The sequence below is a fragment of the Dromiciops gliroides genome, chromosome X (assembly GCF_019393635.1).
Source record: "Dromiciops gliroides isolate mDroGli1 chromosome X, mDroGli1.pri, whole genome shotgun sequence".
NCBI classification, from domain to species: domain Eukaryota; kingdom Metazoa; phylum Chordata; class Mammalia; order Microbiotheria; family Microbiotheriidae; genus Dromiciops; species Dromiciops gliroides.
This window is the reverse complement of record NC_057867.1, coordinates 38,964,423-38,985,208: the sequence shown is the minus strand read 5'-3', so window position 1 is coordinate 38,985,208 and position 20,786 is coordinate 38,964,423. Positions and strand designations below refer to the sequence as shown.

At 44.9% G+C, this 20,786-nt stretch overlaps 2 long non-coding RNA genes across 4 annotated transcripts; both read right to left on the bottom strand.

Annotated features, from left to right (window-relative positions):
- Positions 1-2,613: 2,613 nt before the first annotated feature.
- LOC122733471 lies at positions 2,614-15,672 on the bottom strand. Of its 3 annotated transcripts, none has more exons than XR_006353872.1 (7): positions 15,525-15,672; positions 14,148-14,375; positions 10,175-10,402; positions 7,451-7,678; positions 6,064-6,291; positions 4,673-4,900; positions 2,614-3,552 (listed from the first exon to the last, which is right to left on the bottom strand). It is a non-coding gene; the product is annotated as an uncharacterized LOC122733471 (long non-coding RNA). The 3 variants fall into 3 exon arrangements; XR_006353873.1 differs by having other exon boundaries at positions 14,148-14,261; XR_006353871.1 differs by lacking the exon at positions 15,525-15,672 and having other exon boundaries at positions 14,148-14,505.
- Positions 15,673-16,390: 718 nt separating this feature from the next.
- LOC122733472 lies at positions 16,391-20,465 on the bottom strand. The gene is made up of 3 exons (XR_006353874.1): positions 20,107-20,465; positions 18,173-18,400; positions 16,391-17,033 (listed from the first exon to the last, which is right to left on the bottom strand). It is a non-coding gene; the product is annotated as an uncharacterized LOC122733472 (long non-coding RNA).
- Positions 20,466-20,786: the final 321 nt, after the last annotated feature.

The window sequence follows — 20,786 nt, the reverse complement described above, 5'->3', positions numbered from 1 at the left end:
TTTTAAAATAACACATAAGCGGATTAAGAATAATCATATTATCAGATTACATAATACTATGGGGTATAAGTTATATCTGGCTAATGAGACAGGCCCATAAGGATGTTGGATTTACCAGAAAATTTCATCAATATAGTGTTCAGAGATGGTCAGTTGTACCTGTAAGTTTTAAAGATTCAATACTCCCAATAGTAGGATTGAATTTGTCTTACTTTGGCCCATTTGCCCCATATTTCTTTCTGCTTTAGTTGATTTGAATAGAAGGTACTTCGTACAGTTTTCTAAATTTCTGTATGTTTTGGGTAGATTTGATTCTGTGATGAATCTTGGAGTTTCTTATATTTCAGTTTAAATTTATGGCACAAGTATTTAGATGACAAAGATATGAACTTTGCTTTGTGTTATGGAATGCCTTCTATGGTAGCTGCTATAGCTGCTTCTCCTCCTAATACTGGGTGTAATGTGACCTGCTTTCTTTGTGTTACTAGCAAAATGAGATTATGTATTTCATTCTCGAAAAGTTATTCTCCTTGTCATCCTCATGATGTCTCAAGACTACAATGCTTAAGTTTAAGAATTTGATAATGCAATGTTCCCACAGTAATAGCTGAGTTTCAAATATAGAAAACTTCCTCTATTTTTTTACTAGAAGAGTCAGTCAGAAAAGTAAATACTATTGAGAGAGTTTATCAATGTAGACTATTCCTCTGTCTCCCAGAAGATGAATTTATCATTTGAGACTTACTTGTCCTTATGAGGCAGTACCCTATTCTGCTTCTGCCTTAGAGAGTATGATGTTAGTTTTGGTTGTTATGGTTTAGTAAAAGGGTTTCCCTCCAGGAATCACTGCCTTATAAGGAAGGATAATAGATTTGTATTGGTATAAATTTATAATTGGTATTGTTATAAATTGAACTTTTGAAAATGAACTTTAAAATTTTTTTTAAATTTTTTGAAATAAGAATTGGTATACTTCAAGAATTCAATTTGTTATGAAAACTGTATAAAATTTCAGAAATTTAGGCTTAAATTTAGGGGAATATTCTGTAAAAATTGTTTGGTTCTTAATTTTTTTGTAAGACATAACCCCAGCAGGGAACCAGGAAGAAATCCTGAGTGGCAGGAGGTTCAGGTGCACAGGCTCATCGGAGCTAAGAACCACACCACAGAAAGGTTTGCTGGTTGGTTGATTAGTAAGTAGGATTGAGGTTATCTCCGGACCAGAGAACAGGCCAGTTGAGAGCAAAACCTGCCCTCCCTCAAACCAAAACACCTGGGACCCTCTGAAGCTGGGAACAGGAGTGGAGCAAAGAAGCAGCACCCAACCCCCAGTGGAGAGTTTAAAATGAATTAAAAGATAAGCAAGCAAAGACAGTTCAGAACTATAGAAAGCTTTTTCAGCAACAAGGAAGATCAAGGTGCAGCCTCAGATGAGGAAATCAACCACAGGGCCCCTATATCCAAAGCTTCCAAGAAAAATATGAACTGGTCTCAGGCCATGGAAGCTCTCAAAAAGGACTTGGAAGAGAAAGGAGGAGAGACAGAAGGAAGATGTAGAGAGAGGGAGGAAAGAATGGAAAGAGAAATGAGAGCGATGCAGCAGAGTCATGAGAAAAAAGTCAACAGCTTGAAAAGCCAAATGGAAAAGGAGATTTAAAAAACTGTCTGATGAAAATAATTGCCTAAGAATTAGGACTGAACAAATGGAAGCTAGTGACTTTATGAGAAAACAAGATACAATAAAGAAAATGGAACTGAATGAAAAAATAGAGGGCGATGTGAAATATCTCCTTGGAAAAACAGCTGACCTGGAAAATAAATCCAGGAGAGATCATCTGAAAATCATTGGACTACCTGAAAACCATGACCAAAACATGAGCTTAGACAGCATCCTCCAAGAGTTTGTGAGGAAAAATTTCCCTGATATTCTAGAAGCAGAAGCTAAAATAGAAATCGAAAGGATCCACCAATCACCTCCTGAAAGAGAGAAAGGAGGCGGCGGTGGAAGAGGTGGGTGGGGAAGAAAGAAGAAGGAAAAGGAGAAGAAGAGAGAAAGAAGAAGAAGAGGAGAAAGGAGGTGGCAGTGGATGAGGTAAGTGGGAGGAGGAGAAAGAGAAGGAAAAGGAGGTGAAGGCAGAAGACATGGTGAAGGAGGAGGTGATGATATTGATGATACTGTGTATAATGTTCTTCTGGTTCTGCTCATCTAACTCATCATCAATTCATGCAAGTCCTTCCAGGTTTCTCTGAACTCCTCCTGCTCATCATTTCTTACAGCACTATAGGATTCCATTACAGTCATATACCAGAAATTGTTCAGCCATTCCCCAATTGATGGGCATCCCTTCAATTTCGAATTCCTTGCCACCACAAAAAGAGAAGCTATAAATATTTTTATACTTGTGGGTCTTTTTCCCTTTTTTATGATCTCTTTGGGAAAAAGACCCAAAAGTGGTATTGCTGGGTCAAGGGGTATGCACAGCTTTATAGCCCTTTGGGCATAAGTCCAAATTGCTCTCCAGAATGGATGGAACAGTTCACAGCTCCACCAACAATGCATTAGTGTTCCAATTTTCCCACAGCTTCTCCAACATTTATTATTTTCTTTTTTTTGTCATATTAGCCGATCTGATAGGTGTCAGGTGGTATCTCAGAATACACCTAAAAAAATTTTAATAGCAAATACAACTGTTTCTCAACTCTTTTCCAATGAAAGAGTAATCTCTAACTGACCCCTTCCAGGAAAGAGCATCACCAACTGGACTCAGGCCTACCAGGCTACCACTGCACTTGCCCACTACTTCTAATATTTAAGGGAAAAGAGGGCGAAGATCTCCTCTTCTGTAACTGTTTCAAGCTGAATGTGGGCGTAGAGCTGGTAGTGGAAGGAGAATGGTACCCCTCCCTCCCCACGCCACAGCCAGAGACTGGTAGTCCTCCCTCCCCTCCCCACAGCCAGAGACTGGTACACCTCCCTCCCCACCCCACAGCCAGAGACTGGTAAGCACAAATCCAATAGTGTCCTCTCAAGACTGGTTTTGTTCCTTGAAAAATTCTATCTTCATCATTTTTTGGCAAGAACCCCCAGATATAACACAAGGAACTGATGTCAATAACTACCAAGATTATAACAATAAACATGGCTAAGCCTCTTTGTAATTTCAGTGATGTGTTCCCAGTGTCCATTCAAATAGCAATTTCATCTTGTAACTCACATGTCCCGTGTAGTTATCTGGTTTCTGGGAGTCGTTTTTGTGGGGCAGTCTAGAAGATGTCTTGTCCCGGGGCACCTTGTAGTAACTCCTCAGATGTCCCTATTAAAACCTCTTACAAAACAAATTTTAATAGCAAATACAACTGTTTCTCAACTCTTTTCCAATGAAAGAGTAATCTCTAACTGGTACCCTGTAGTGACTCCTCAGATGTCCCTATTAAAACCTCTTACAAAACAAATTTTAATAGCAAATACAACTGTTTCTCAACTCTTTTCCAATGAAAGAGTAATCTCTAACTGGTACCTTGTAGGGACTCCTCAGATGTCCCTATTAAAACCTCTTACAAAACAATTTTTTTTTAAGTGAGGCAATTGGGGTTAAGTGACTTGCCTAGGGTCACACAGCTAGTAAGTATTAAGTGTGTGAGGTCATATTTGAACTCAGGTAGTCCTGAATCCAGGGCCTTTGCTCTATCCACTGGGCCATCTAGTTGCCCCTAAAACCAAATTTTTTTTTTTTTTTTTTTTTTTTTTAGTGAGGCAATTGGGGTCAAGTGACCCGCCCACAGTCACACAGCTAGTTGGTGTTAAGTGTCTGAGGCCGGATTTGAACTCAGGTATATCCGACTCCAGTACTCTATCCACTGTGCCACCTAGCTGCCCCCCCAAAACCAATTTTAATAGCAAATAGAACTGTTTCTCAACTCTTTTCCAATAAAAGAGTAATCTCTAACTGACCCTTCCAGGACAGAGCATGACCAACTGGACTCAGGCCTACCAGGCTACCACTGCACTTCCCCACTACTTGCAATATTGAAGGGAAAAGAGGGCGAAGATCTCTTCTTCTGTAACTGCTTCAAGCTGAATGTGGGCGTAGAGCTGGTAGTGGAAGGAGACTGGTACCCTTCCCTCCCCCCGCCACAGCCAGAGACTGGTAGCCCTCCCCCTCCAACCCACAGCCAGAGACTGGTAGTCCTCCCTCCCCTCCCCACAGCCAGAGACTGGTACACCTCCCTCCCCACAGCCAGAGACTGGTACACCTCCCTCCCCACAGCCAGAGACTGGTACACCTCCCTCCCCACCCCACAGCCAGAGACTGGTAGCCCTCCCGACCCAACCCACAGCCAGAGACTGGTAAGCACAAATCCAATAGTGTCCTCTCAAGACTGGTTTTGTTCCTTGAAAAATTCTATCTTCATCATTTTTTGGCAACAACCCCCAGATATAACACAAGGAACTGATTTCAATAACTACCAAGATTATAACAATAAACATGGCTAAGCCTCTTTGTAATTTCAGTGATGTGTTCCCAGTGCCATTCAATTAGCAATTTCATCTTGGAACTCACATGTCCCGTGTAGTTATCTGGTTTCTGGGAGTCGTTTTTGTGGGGCAGTCTAGAAGATGTCTTGTCCCGGGGGCACCTTGTAGTGACTCCTCAGATGTCCCTATTAAAACCTCTTACAAAACAAATTTTAATAGCAAATACAACTGTTCCTCAACTCTTTTCCAATGAAAGAGTAATCGCTAACTGGTACCCTGTAGTGACTCCTCAGATGTCCCTATTAAAACCTCTTACAAAACAAATTTTAATAGCAAATACAACTGTTTCTCAACTCTTTTCCAATGAAAGAGTAATCTCTAACTGGTACCTTGTAGGGACTCCTCAGATGTCCCTATTAAAACCTCTTACAAAACAATTTTTTTTTTTAAGTGAGGCAATTGGGGTTAAGTGACTTGCCTAGGGTCACACAGCTAGTAAGTATTAAGTGTGTGAGGTCATATTTGAACTCAAGTAGTCCTGAATCCAGGGCCTTTGCTCTATCCACTGGGCCATCTAGTTGCCCCTAAAACCAAATTTTTTTTTTTTTTTTTTTTTTTTTTTTTAGTGAGGCAATTGGGGTCAAGTGACCCGCCCACAGTCACACAGCTAGTTGGTGTTAAGTGTCTGAGGCCGGATTTGAACTCAGGTACATCCGACTCCAGGACCAGTACTCTATCCACTGTGCCACCTAGCTGCCCCCCCCAAAACCAATTTTAATAGCAAATAGAACTGTTTCTCAACTCTTTTCCAATGAAAGAGTAATCTCTAACTGACCCCTTCCAGGACAGAGCATGACCAACTGGACTCAGGCCTACCAGGCTACCACTGCACTTCCCCACTACTTGCAATATTGAAGGGAAAAGAGGGCGAAGATCTCTTCTTCTGTAACTGCTTCAAGCTGAATGTGGGCGTAGAGCTGGTAGTGGAAGGAGACTGGTACCCCTCCCTCCCCCCGCCACAGCCAGAGACTGGTAGCCCTCCCCCTCCAACCCACAGCCAGAGACTGGTAGTCCTCCCTCCCCTCCCCACAGCCAGAGACTGGTACACCTCCCTCCCCACAGCCAGAGACTGGTACACCTCCCTCCCCACAGCCAGAGACTGGTACACCTCCCTCCCCACAGCCAGAGACTGGTACACCTCCCACCCCACAGCCAGAGACTGGTACCCCTCCCGACCCAACCCAACCCACAGCCAGAGACTGGTAAGCACAAATCCAATAGTGTCCTCTCAAGACTGGTTTTGTTCCTTGAAAAATTCTATCTTCATCATTTTTTGGCAAGAACCCCCAGATATAACACAAGGAACTGATGTCAATAACTACCAAGATTATAACAATAAACATGGCTAAGCCTCTTTGTAATTTCAGTGATGTGTTCCCAGTGCCATTCAATTAGCAATTTCATCTTGGAACTCACATGTCCCGGGTAGTTATCTGGTTTCTGGGAGTCGTTTTTGTGGGGCAGTCTAGAAGATGTCTTGTCCCGGGGGCACCTTGTAGTGACTCCTCAGATGTCCCTATTAAAACCTCTTACAAAACAAATTTTAATAGCAAATACAACTGTTTCTCAACTCTTTTCCAATGAAAGAGTAATCGCTAACTGGTACCCTGTAGTGACTCCTCAGATGTCCCTATTAAAACCTCTTACAAAACAAATTTTAATAGCAAATACAACTGTTTCTCAACTCTTTTCCAATGAAAGAGTAATCTCTAACTGGTACCTTGTAGGGACTCCTCAGATGTCCCTATTAAAACCTCTTACAAAACAATTTTTTTTTTAAGTGAGGCAATTGGGGTTAAGTGACTTGCCTAGGGTCACACAGCTAGTAAGTATTAAGTGTGTGAGGTCATATTTGAACTCAGGTAGTCCTGAATCCAGGGCCTTTGCTCTATCCACTGGGCCATCTAGTTGCCCCTAAAACCAAATTTTTTTTTTTTTTTTTTTTTTTTTTTAGTGAGGCAATTGGGGTCAAGTGACCCGCCCACGGTCACACAGCTAGTTGGTGTTAAGTGTCTGAGGCCGGATTTGAACTCAGGTACATCCGACTCCAGGGCCAGTACTCTATCCACTGTGCCACCTACCTGCCCCCCCAAAACCAATTTTAATAGCAAATAGAACTGTTTCTCAACTCTTTTCCAATGAAAGAGTAATCTCTAACTGACCCCTTCCAGGACAGAGCATGACCAACTGGACTCAGGCCTACCAGGCTACCACTGCACTTCCCCACTACTTGCAATATTGAAGGGAAAAGAGGGCGAAGATCTCTTCTTCTGTAACTGCTTCAAGCTGAATGTGGGCGTAGAGCTGGTAGTGGAAGGAGACTGGTACCCCTCCCTCCCCCCGCCACAGCCAGAGACTGGTAGCCCTCCCCCTCCAACCCACAGCCAGAGACTGGTAGTCCTCCCTCCCCTCCCCACAGCCAGAGACTGGTACACCTCCCTCCCCACAGCCAGAGACTGGTACACCTCCCTCCCCACAGCCAGAGACTGGTACACCTCCCACCCCACAGCCAGAGACTGGTACACCTCCCACCCCACAGCCAGAGACTGGTACCCCTCCCGACCCAACCCAACCCACAGCCAGAGACTGGTAAGCACAAATCCAATAGTGTCCTCTCAAGACTGGTTTTGTTCCCTGAAAAATTCTATCTTCATCATTTTTTGGCAACAACCCCCAGATATAACACAAGGAACTGATGTCAATAACTACCAAGATTATAACAATAAACATGGCTAAGCCTCTTTGTAATTTCAGTGATGTGTTCCCAGTGCCATTCAATTAGCAATTTCATCTTGGAACTCACATGTCCCGTGTAGTTATCTGGTTTCTGGGAGTCGTTTTTGTGGGGCAGTCTAGAAGATGTCTTGTCCCGGGGGCACCTTGTAGTGACTCCTCAGATGTCCCTATTAAAACCTCTTACAAAACAAATTTTAATAGCAAATACAACTGTTTCTCAACTCTTTTCCAATGAAAGAGTAATCGCTAACTGGTACCCTGTAGTGACTCCTCAGATGTCCCTATTAAAACCTCTTACAAAACAAATTTTAATAGCAAATACAACTGTTTCTCAACTCTTTTCCAATGAAAGAGTAATCTCTAACTGGTACCTTGTAGGGACTCCTCAGATGTCCCTATTAAAACCTCTTACAAAACAATTTTTTTTTTTAAGTGAGGCAATTGGGGTTAAGTGACATGCCTAGGGTCACACAGCTAGTAAGTGTTAAGTGTGAGGTCATATTTGAACTCAGGTAGTCCTGAATCCAGGGCCTTTGCTCTATCCACTGGGCCATCTAGTTGCCCCTAAAACCAAATTTTTTTTTTTTTTTTTTTTTTTTTTTTTTTAGTGAGGCAATTGGGGTCAAGTGACCCGCCCACGGTCACACAGGGAGTTGGTGTTAAGTGTCTGAGGCCGGATTTGAACTCAGGTACATCCGACTCCAGGACCAGTACTCTATCCACTGTGCCACCTAGCTGCCCCCCCCAAACCAATTTTAATAGCAAATAGAACTGTTTCTCAACTCTTTTCCAATGAAAGAGTAATCTCTAACTGACCCCTTCCAGGACAGAGCATGACCAACTGGACTCAGGCCTACCAGGCTACCACTGCACGTCCCCACTACTTGCAATATTGAAGGGAAAAGAGGGCGAAGATCTCTTCTTCTGTAACTGCTTCAAGCTGAATGTGGGCGTAGAGCTGGTAGTGGAAGGAGACTGGTACCCCTCCCTCCCCCCGCCACAGCCAGAGACTGGTAGCCCTCCCCCTCCAACCCACCGCCCGAGACTGGTAGTCCTCCCTCCCCTCCCCACAGCCAGAGACTGGTACACCTCCCTCCCCACAGCCAGAGACTGGTACACCTCCCTCCCCACAGCCAGAGACTGGTACACCTCCCTCCCCACAGCCAGAGACTGGTACACCTCCCTCCCCACAGCCAGAGACTGGTACACCTCCCTCCCCACAGCCAGAGACTGGTACACCTCCCTCCCCACCCCACAGCCAGAGACTGGTACCCCTCACGACCCAACCCACAGCCAGAGACTGGTAAGCACAAATCCAATAGTGTCCTCTCAAGACTGGTTTTGTTCCCTGAAAAATTCTATCTTCATCATTTTTTGGCAGCAACCCCCAGATATAACACAAGGAATTGATGTCAATTACTACCAAGATTATAACAATAAACATGGCTAAACCTCTTTGTAATTTCAGTGATGTGTTCCCAGTGCCATTCAATTAGCAATTTCATCTTGGAACTCACATGTCCCGTGTAGTTATCTGGTTTCTGGGAGTCGTTTTTGTGGGGCAGTCTAGAAGATGTCTTGTCCCGGGGGCACCTTGTAGTGACTCCTCAGATGTCCCTATTAAAACCTCTTACAAAACAAATTTTAATAGCAAATACAACTGTTCCTCAACTCTTTTCCAATGAAAGAGTAATCGCTAACTGGTACCCTGTAGTGACTCCTCAGATGTCCCTATTAAAACCTCTTACAAAACAATTTTTTTTTTAAGTGAGGCAATTGGGGTTAAGTGACTTGCCTAGGGTCACACAGCTAGTAAGTATTAAGTGTGTGAGGTCATATTTGAACTCAGGTAGTCCTGAATCCAGGGCCTTTGCTCTATCCACTGGGCCATCTAGTTGCCCCTAAAACCAAATTTTTTTTTTTTTTTTTTTTTTTTTTTTAGTGAGGCAATTGGGGTCAAGTGACCCGCCCACGGTCACACAGCTAGTTGGTGTTAAGTGTCTGAGGCCGGATTTGAACTCAGGTACATCCGACTCCAGGGCCAGTACTCTATCCACTGTGCCACCTAGCTGCCCCCCCAAAACCAATTTTAATAGCAAATAGAACTGTTTCTCAACTCTTTTCCAATGAAAGAGTAATCTCTAACTGACCCCTTCCAGGACAGAGCATGACCAACTGGACTCAGGCCTACCAGGCTACCACTGCACTTCCCCACTACTTGCAATATTGAAGGGAAAAGAGGGCGAAGATCTCTTCTTCTGTAACTGCTTCAAGCTGAATGTGGGCGTAGAGCTGGTAGTGGAAGGAGACTGGTACCCCTCCCTCCCCCCGCCACAGCCAGAGACTGGTAGCCCTCCCCCTCCAACCCACAGCCAGAGACTGGTAGTCCTCCCTCCCCTCCCCACAGCCAGAGACTGGTACACCTCCCTCCCCACAGCCAGAGACTGGTACACCTCCCTCCCCACAGCCAGAGACTGGTACACCTCCCTCCCCACAGCCAGAGACTGGTACACCTCCCACCCCACAGCCAGAGACTGGTACCCCTCCCGACCCAACCCAACCCACAGCCAGAGACTGGTAAGCACAAATCCAATAGTGTCCTCTCAAGACTGGTTTTGTTCCCTGAAAAATTCTATCTTCATCATTTTTTGGCAACAACCCCCAGATATAACACAAGGAACTGATGTCAATAACTACCAAGATTATAACAATAAACATGGCTAAGCCTCTTTGTAATTTCAGTGATGTGTTCCCAGTGCCATTCAATTAGCAATTTCATCTTGGAACTCACATGTCCCGTGTAGTTATCTGGTTTCTGGGAGTCGTTTTTGTGGGGCAGTCTAGAAGATGTCTTGTCCCGGGGGCACCTTGTAGTGACTCCTCAGATGTCCCTATTAAAACCTCTTACAAAACAAATTTTAATAGCAAATACAACTGTTTCTCAACTCTTTTCCAATGAAAGAGTAATCGCTAACTGGTACCCTGTAGTGACTCCTCAGATGTCCCTATTAAAACCTCTTACAAAACAAATTTTAATAGCAAATACAACTGTTTCTCAACTCTTTTCCAATGAAAGAGTAATCTCTAACTGGTACCTTGTAGGGACTCCTCAGATGTCCCTATTAAAACCTCTTACAAAACAATTTTTTTTTTTTAAGTGAGGCAATTGGGGTTAAGTGACATGCCTAGGGTCACACAGCTAGTAAGTGTTAAGTGTGAGGTCATATTTGAACTCAGGTAGTCCTGAATCCAGGGCCTTTGCTCTATCCACTGGGCCATCTAGTTGCCCCTAAAACCAAATTTTTTTTTTTTTTTTTTTTTTTTTTTTTTTTTGTGAGGCAATTGGGGTCAAGTGACCCGCCCACGGTCACACAGGGAGTTGGTGTTAAGTGTCTGAGGCCGGATTTGAACTCAGGTACATCCGACTCCAGGACCAGTACTCTATCCACTGTGCCACCTAGCTGCCCCCCCCAAACCAATTTTAATAGCAAATAGAACTGTTTCTCAACTCTTTTCCAATGAAAGAGTAATCTCTAACTGACCCCTTCCAGGACAGAGCATGACCAACTGGACTCAGGCCTACCAGGCTACCACTGCACGTCCCCACTACTTGCAATATTGAAGGGAAAAGAGGGCGAAGATCTCTTCTTCTGTAACTGCTTCAAGCTGAATGTGGGCGTAGAGCTGGTAGTGGAAGGAGACTGGTACCCCTCCCTCCCCCCGCCACAGCCAGAGACTGGTAGCCCTCCCCCTCCAACCCACAGCCAGAGACTGGTAGTCCTCCCTCCCCTCCCCACAGCCAGAGACTGGTACACCTCCCTCCCCACAGCCAGAGACTGGTACACCTCCCTCCCCACAGCCAGAGACTGGTACACCTCCCTCCCCACAGCCAGAGACTGGTACACCTCCCTCCCCACAGCCAGAGACTGGTACACCTCCCTCCCCACCCCACAGCCAGAGACTGGTACCCCTCACGACCCAACCCACAGCCAGAGACTGGTAAGCACAAATCCAATAGTGTCCTCTCAAGACTGGTTTTGTTCCCTGAAAAATTCTATCTTCATCATTTTTTGGCAGCAACCCCCAGATATAACACAAGGAATTGATGTCAATTACTACCAAGATTATAACAATAAACATGGCTAAGCCTCTTTGTAATTTCAGTGATGTGTTCCCAGTGCCATTCAATTAGCAATTTCATCTTGGAACTCACATGTCCCGTGTAGTTATCTGGTTTCTGGGAGTCGTTTTTGTGGGGCAGTCTAGAAGATGTCTTGTCCCGGGGGCACCTTGTAGTGACTCCTCAGATGTCCCTATTAAAACCTCTTACAAAACAAATTTTAATAGCAAATACAACTGTTCCTCAACTCTTTTCCAATGAAAGAGTAATCGCTAACTGGTACCCTGTAGTGACTCCTCAGATGTCCCTATTAAAACCTCTTACAAAACAATTTTTTTTTTTAAGTGAGGCAATTGGGGTTAAGTGACTTGCCTAGGGTCACACAGCTAGTAAGTATTAAGTGTGTGAGGTCATATTTGAACTCAGGTAGTCCTGAATCCAGGGCCTTTGCTCTATCCACTGGGCCATCTAGTTGCCCCTAAAACCAAATTTTTTTTTTTTTTTTTTTTTTTTTTTTTAGTGAGGCAATTGGGGTCAAGTGACCCGCCCACGGTCACACAGCTAGTTGGTGTTAAGTGTCTGAGGCCGGATTTGAACTCAGGTACATCCGACTCCAGGGCCAGTACTCTATCCACTGTGCCACCTAGCTGCCCCCCCCAAACCAATTTTAATAGCAAATAGAACTGTTTCTCAACTCTTTTCCAATGAAAGAGTAATCTCTAACTGACCCCTTCCAGGACAGAGCATGACCAACTGGACTCAGGCCTACCAGGCTACCACTGCACGTCCCCACTACTTGCAATATTGAAGGGAAAAGAGGGCGAAGATCTCTTCTTCTGTAACTGCTTCAAGCTGAATGTGGGCGTAGAGCTGGTAGTGGAAGGAGACTGGTACCCCTCCCTCCCCCCGCCACAGCCAGAGACTGGTAGCCCTCCCCCTCCAACCCACAGCCAGAGACTGGTAGTCCTCCCTCCCCTCCCCACAGCCAGAGACTGGTACACCTCCCTCCCCACAGCCAGAGACTGGTACACCTCCCTCCCCACAGCCAGAGACTGGTACACCTCCCTCCCCACAGCCAGAGACTGGTACACCTCCCTCCCCACAGCCAGAGACTGGTACACCTCCCTCCCCACCCCACAGCCAGAGACTGGTACCCCTCACGACCCAACCCACAGCCAGAGACTGGTAAGCACAAATCCAATAGTGTCCTCTCAAGACTGGTTTTGTTCCCTGAAAAATTCTATCTTCATCATTTTTTGGCAGCAACCCCCAGATATAACACAAGGAATTGATGTCAATTACTACCAAGATTATAACAATAAACATGGCTAAGCCTCTTTGTAATTTCAGTGATGTGTTCCCAGTGCCATTCAATTAGCAATTTCATCTTGGAACTCACATGTCCCGTGTAGTTATCTGGTTTCTGGGAGTCGTTTTTGTGGGGCAGTCTAGAAGATGTCTTGTCCCGGGGGCACCTTGTAGTGACTCCTCAGATGTCCCTATTAAAACCTCTTACAAAACAAATTTTAATAGCAAATACAACTGTTCCTCAACTCTTTTCCAATGAAAGAGTAATCGCTAACTGGTACCCTGTAGTGACTCCTCAGATGTCCCTATTAAAACCTCTTACAAAACAATTTTTTTTTTAAGTGAGGCAATTGGGGTTAAGTGACTTGCCTAGGGTCACACAGCTAGTAAGTATTAAGTGTGTGAGGTCATATTTGAACTCAGGTAGTCCTGAATCCAGGGCCTTTGCTCTATCCACTGGGCCATCTAGTTGCCCCTAAAACCAAATTTTTTTTTTTTTTTTTTTTTTTTTTTTTTAGTGAGGCAATTGGGGTCAAGTGACCCGCCCACGGTCACACAGCTAGTTGGTGTTAAGTGTCTGAGGCCGGATTTGAACTCAGGTACATCCGACTCCAGGGCCAGTACTCTATCCACTGTGCCACCTACCTGCCCCCCCAAAACCAATTTTAATAGCAAATAGAACTGTTTCTCAACTCTTTTCCAATGAAAGAGTAATCTCTAACTGACCCCTTCCAGGACAGAGCATGACCAACTGGACTCAGGCCTACCAGGCTACCACTGCACTTCCCCACTACTTGCAATATTGAAGGGAAAAGAGGGCGAAGATCTCTTCTTCTGTAACTGCTTCAAGCTGAATGTGGGCGTAGAGCTGGTAGTGGAAGGAGACTGGTACCCCTCCCTCCCCCCCCCCCAGCCCGAGACTGGTAGCCCTCCCCCTCCAACCCACAGCCAGAGACTGGTAGTCCTCCCTCCCCTCCCCACAGCCAGAGACTGGTACACCTCCCTCCCCACAGCCAGAGACTGGTACACCTCCCTCCCCACAGCCAGAGACTGGTACACCTCCCTCCCCAACCCACAGCCAGAGACTGGTATCCCTCCCGACCCAACCCACAGCCAGAGACTGGTAAGCACAAATCCAATAGTGTCCTCTCAAGACTGGTTTTGTTCCCTGAAAAATTCTATCTTCATCATTTTTTGGCAGCAACCCCCAGATATAACACAAGGAATTGATGTCAATAACTACCAAGATTATAACAATAAACATGGCTAAACCTCTTTGTAATTTCAGTGATGTGTTCCCAGTGCCATTCAATTAGCAATTTCATCTTGGAACTCACATGTCCCGTGTAGTTATCTGGTTTCTGGGAGTCGTTTTTGTGGGGCAGTCTAGAAGATGTCTTGTCCCGGGGCACCTTGTAGTAACTCCTCAGATGTCCCTATTAAAACCTCTTACAAAACAAATTTTAATAGCAAATACAACTGTTTCTCACCTCTTTTCCAATGAAAGAGTAATCGCTAACTGGTACCCTGTAGTGACTCCTCAGATGTCCCTATTAAAACCTCTTACAAAACAAATTTTAATAGCAAATACAACTGTTTCTCAACTCTTTTCCAATGAAAGAGTAATCTCTAACTGGTACCTTGTAGGGACTCCTCAGATGTCCCTATTAAAACCTCTTACAAAACAATTTTTTTTTTTTAAGTGAGGCAATTGGGGTTAAGTGACTTGCCTAGGGTCACACAGCTAGTAAGTGTTAAGTGTGAGGTCATATTTGAACTCAGGTAGTCCTGAATCCAGGGCCTTTGCTCTATCCACTGGGCCATTTAGTTGCCCCTAAAACCAAATTTTTTTTTTTTTTTTTTTTTTTTAGTGAGGCAATTGGGGTCAAGTGACCCGCCCACGGTCACACAGCGAGTTGGTGTTAAGTGTCTGAGGCCGGATTTGAACTCAGGTATATCCGACTCCAGGGCCAGTACTCTATCCACTGTGCCACCAAGCTGCCCCCCCAAAACCAATTTTAATAGCAAATAGAACTGTTTCTCAACTCTTTTCCAATGAAAGAGTAATCTAAACTGACCCCTTCCAGGACAGAGCATGACCAACTGGACTCAGGCCTACCAGGCTACCACTGCACGTCCCCACTACTTGCAATATTGAAGGGAAAAGAGGGCGAAGATCTCTTCTTCTGTAACTGCTTCAAGCTGAATGTGGGCGTAGAGCTGGTAGTGGAAGGAGACTGGTACCCCTCCCTCCCCCCGCCACAGCCAGAGACTGGTAGCCCTCCCCCTCCAACCCACAGCCAGAGACTGGTAGTCCTCCCTCCCCTCCCCACAGCCAGAGACTGGTACACCTCCCTCCCCACAGCCAGAGACTGGTACACCTCCCACCCCACAGCCAGAGACTGGTACACCTCCCACCCCACAGCCAGAGACTGGTACACCTCCCACCCCACAGTCAGAGACTGGTACCCCTCCCGACCCAACCCACAGCCAGAGACTGGTAAGCACAAATCCAATAGTGTCCTCTCAAGACTGGTTTTGTTCCCTGAAAAATTCTATCTTCATCATTTTTTGGCAACAACCCCCAGATATAACACAAGGAACTGATGTCAATAACTACCAAGATTATAACAATAAACATGGCTAAGCCTCTTTGTAATTTCAGTGATGTGTTCCCAGTGCCATTCAATTAGCAATTTCATCTTGGAACTCACATGTCCCGTGTAGTTATCTGGTTTCTGGGAGTCGTTTTGTGGGGCAGTCTAGAAGATGTCTTGTCCCGGGGGCACCTTGTAGTGACTCCTCAGATGTCCCTATTAAAACCTCTTACAAAACAAATTTTAATAGCAAATACAACTGTTTCTCAACTCTTTTCCAATGAAAGAGTAATCTCTAACTGGTACCTTGTAGGGACTCCTCAGATGTCCCTATTAAAACCTCTTACAAAACAATTTTTTTTTTAACTGAGGCAATTGGGGTTAAGTGACTTGCCTAGGGTCACACAGCTAGTAAGTATTAAGTGTGTGAGGTCATATTTGAACTCAGGTAGTCCTGAATCCAGGGCCTTTGCTCTATCCACTGGGCCATCTAGTTGCCCCTAAAACCAAATTTTTTTTTTTTTTTTTTTTTTTTTTTTTTTTTTTTTTTTTAGTGAGGAAATTGGGGTCAAGTGACCCGCCCACGGTCACACAGCTAGTTGGTGTTAAGTGTCTGAGGCCGGATTTGAACTCAGGTACATCCGACTCCAGGGCCAGTACTCTATCCACTGTGCCACCTAGCTGCCCCCCCAAAACCAATTTTAATAGCAAATAGATCTGTTTCTCAACTCTTTTCCAATGAAAGAGTAATCTCTAACTGACCCCTTCCAGGACAGAGCATGACCAACTGGACTCAGGCCTACCAGGCTACCACTGCACTTCCCCACTACTTCCAATATTGAAGGGAAAAGAGGGCGAAGATCTCTTCTTCTGTAACTGCTTCAAGCTGAATGTGGGCGTAGAGCTGGTAGTCTAAGGAGACTGGTACCCCTCCCTCCCCCCGCCACAGCCAGAGACTAGTAGCCCTCCCCCTCCAACCCACAGCCAGAGACTGGTAGTCCTCCCTCCCCTCCCCACAGCCAGAGACTGGTACACCTCCCTCCCCACAGCCAGAGACTGGTACACCTCCCTCCCCACAGCCAGAGACTGGTACACCTCCCTCCCCACAGCCAGAGACTGGTACACCTCCCACCCCACAGCCAGAGACTGGTACCCCTCCCGACCCAACCCACAGCCAGAGACTGGTAAGCACAAATCCAATAGTGTCCTCTCAAGACTGGTTTTGTTCCCTGAAAAATTCTATCTTCATCATTTTTTGGCAACAACCCCCAGATATAACACATGGAACTGATGTCAATAACTACCAAGATTATAACAATAAACATGGCTAAGCCTCTTTGTAATTTCAGTGATGTGTTCCCAGTGCCATTCAATTAGCAATTTCATCTTGGAACTCACATGTCCCGTGTAGTTATCTGGTTTCTGGGAGTCGTTTTTGTGGGGCAGTCTAGAAGATGTCTTGTCCCGGGGGCACCTTGTAGTGACTCCTCATCTGTCCCTATTAAAACCTCTTACAAACAAATTTTAATAGCAAATACAACTGTTTCTCACCTCTTTTCCAATGAAAGAGTAATCGCTAACTGGTACCCTGTAGTGACTCCTCAGATGTCCCTATTAAAACCTCTTACAAAACAAATTTTAATAGCAAATACAACTGTTTCTCAACTCTTTTCCAATGAAAGAGTAATCTCTAACTGGTACCTTGTAGGGACTCCTCAGATGTCCCTATTAAAACCTCTTACAAAACAATTTTTTTTTTTAAGTGAGGCAATTGTGGTTAAGTGACTTGCCTAGTGTCACACAGCTAGTAAGTATTAAGTGTGTGAGGTCATATTTGAACTCAGGTAGTCCTGAATCCAGGGCCTTTGCTCTATCCACTGGGCCATCTAGTTGCCCAAAAAACCAAATTTTTTTTTTTTTTTTTTTTTTTTTTTTTTTTTTTTTTTTTAGTGAGGCAATTGGGGTCAAGTGACCCGCCCACGGTCACACAGCTAGTTGGTGTTAAGTGTCTGAGGCCGGATTTGAACTCAGGTACATCCGACTCCAGGACCAGTACTCTATCCACTGTGCCACCTAGCTGCCCCCCCAAAACCAATTTTAATAGCAAATAGAACTGTTTCTCAACTCTTTTCCAATGAAAGAGTAATCTCTAACTGACCCCTTCCAGGACAGAGCATGACCAACTGGACTCAGGCCTACCAGGCTACCACTGCACTTCCCCACTACTTGCAATATTGAAGGGAAAAGAGGGCGAAGATCTCTTCTTCTGTAACTGCTTCAAGCTGAATGTGGGCGTAGAGCTGGTAGTGGAAGGAGACTGGTACCCCTCCCTCCCCCCGCCACAGCCAGAGACTGGTAGTCCTCCCTCCCCTCCCCACAGCCAGAGACTGGTACACCTCCCTCCCCACAGCCAGAGACTGGTATACCTCCCTCCCCACAGCCAGAGACTGGTACACCTCCCTCCCCACAGCCAGAGACTGGTACACCTCCCACCCCACAGCCAGAGACTGGTACCCCTCCCGACCCAACCCAACCCACAGCCAGAGACTGGTAAGCACAAATCCAATAGTGTCCTCTCAAGACTGGTTTTGTTCCCTGAAAAATTCTATCTTCATCATTTTTTGGCAACAACCCCCAGATATAACACAAGGAACTGATGTCAATAACTACCAAGATTATAACAATAAACATGGCTAAGCCTCTTTGTAATTTCAGTGATGTGTTCCCAGTGCCATTCAATTAGCAATTTCATCTTGGAACTCACATGTCCCGTGTAGTTATCTGGTTTCTGGGAGTCGTTTTTGTGGGGCAGTCTAGAAGATGTCTTGTCCCGGGGGCACCTTGTAGTGATTCCTCAGATGTCCCTATTAAAACCTCTTACAAAACAAATTTTAATAGCAAATACAACTGTTTCTCAACTCTTTTCCAATGAAAGAGTAATCGCTAACTGGTACCCTGTAGTGACTCCTCAGATGTCCCTATTAAAACCTCTTACAAAACAAATTTTAATAGCAAATACAACTGTTTCTCAACTCTTTTCCAATGAAAGAGTAATCTCTAACTGGTACCTTGTAGGGACTCCTCAGATGTCCCTATTAAAACCTCTTACAAAACAATTTTTTTTTTTAAGTGAGGCAATTGGGGTTAAGTGACTTGCCTAGGGTCACACAGCTAGTAAGTATTAAGTGTGTGAGGTCATATTTGAACTCAGGTAGTCTTGAATCCAGGGCCTTTGCTCTATCCACTGGGCCATCTAGTTGCCCCTAAAACCAAATTTTTTTTTTTTTTTTGGTGAGGCAATTGGGGTCAAGTTACCCCGCCCATGGTCACACAGCTAGTTGGTGTTAAGTGTCTGAGGCCGGATTTGAACTCAGGTACATCCGACTCCAGGGCCAGTACTCTATCCACTGTGCCACCTAGCTGCGCCACCAAAACCAATTTTAATAGCAAATACAACTGTTTCTCAACTCTTTTCCAATGAAAGAGTAATCTCTAACTGGTACCCTATAGTGACTCCTCAGATGTCCCTATTAAAACCTCTTACAAAACAAATTTTAATAGCAAATACAACTGTTCCTCAACTCTTTTCCAATGAAAGAGTAATCGCTAACTGGTACCCTGTAGTGACTCCTCAGATGTCCCTATTAAAACCTCTTACAAAACAATTTTTTTTTTAAGTGAGGCAATTGGGGTTAAGTGACTTGCCTAGGGTCACACAGCTAGTAAGTATTAAGTGTGTGAGGTCATATTTGAACTCAGGTAGTCCTGAATCCAGGGCCTTTGCTCTATCCACTGGGCCATCTAGTTGCCCCTAAAACCAATTTTTTTTTTTTTTTTTTTTTTTTTTAGTGAGGCAATTGGGGTCAAGTGACCCGCCCACGGTCACACAGCTAGTTGGTGTTAAGTGTCTGAGGCCGGATTTGAACTCAGGTACATCCGACTCCAGGGCCAGTACTCTATCCACTGTGCCACTTAGCTGCCCCCCCAAAACCAATTTTAATAGCAAATAGAACTGTTTCTCAACTCTTTTCCAATGAAAGAGTAATCTCTAACTGACCCCTTCCAGGACAGAGCATGACCAACTGGACTCAGGCCTACCAGGCTACCACTGCACTTCCCCACTACTTCCAATATTGAAGGGAAAAGAGGGCGAAGATCTCTTCTTCTGTAACTGCTTCAAGCTGAATGTGGGCGTAGAGCTGGTAGTCTAAGGAGACTGGTACCCCTCCCTCCCCCCGCCACAGCCAGAGACTGGTAGCCCTCCCCCTCCAACCCACAGCCAGAGACTGGTAGTCCTCCCTCCCCTCCCCACAGCCAGAGACTGGTACACCTCCCTCCCCACAGCCAGAGACTGGTACACCTCCCTCCCCACAGCCAGAGACTGGTACACCTCCCTCCCCACAGCCAGAGACTGGTACACCTCCCACCCCACAGCCAGAGACTGGTACCCCTCCCGACCCAACCCAACCCACAGCCAGAGACTGGTAAGCACAAATCCAATAGTGTCCTCTCAAGACTGGTTTTGTTCCCTGAAAAATTCTATCTTCATCATTTTTTGGCAACAACCCCCAGATATAACACAAGGAACTGATGTCAATAACTACCAAGATTATAACAATAAACATGGCTAAGCCTCTTTGTAATTTCAGTGATGTGTTCCCAGTGCCATTCAATTAGCAATTTCATCTTGGAACTCACATGTCCCGTGTAGTTATCTGGTTTCTGGGAGTCGTTTTTGTGGGGCAGTCTAGAAGATGTCTTGTCCTGGGGGCACCTTGTAGTGACTCCTCAGATGTCCCTATTAAAACCTCTTACAAAACAAATTTTAATAGCAAATACAACTGTTTCTCACCTCTTTTCCAATGAAAGAGTAATCGCTAACTGGTACCCTGTAGTGACTCCTCAGATGTCCCTATTAAAACCTCTTACAAAACAAATTTTAATAGCAAATACAACTGTTTCTCAACTCTTTTCCAATGAAAGAGTAATCTCTAACTGGTACCTTGTAGGGACTCCTCAGATGTCCCTATTAAAACCTCTTACAAAACAATTTTTTTTTTAAGTGAGGCAATTGGGGTTAAGTGACTTGCCTAGGGTCACACAGCTAGTAAGTATTAAGTGTGTGAGGTCATATTTGAACTCAGGTAGTCCTGAATCCAGGGCCTTTGCTCTATCCACTGGGCCATCTAGTTGCCCCTAAAACCAAATTTTTTTTTTTATTTTATTTTTTTTTTTTTTAGTGAGGCAATTGGGGTCAAGTGACCCGCCCACGGTCATACAGCGAGTTGGTGTTAAGTGTCTGAGGCCGGATTTGAACTCAGGTACATCCGACTCCAGGGCAAGTACTCTATCCACTGTGCCACCTAGCTGCCCCCCCAAAACAGATTTTAATAGCAAATACAACTGTTTCTCAACTCTTTTCCAATGAAAGAGTAATCTCTAACTGGTACCTTATAGGGACTCCTCAGATGTCCCTATTAAAACCTCT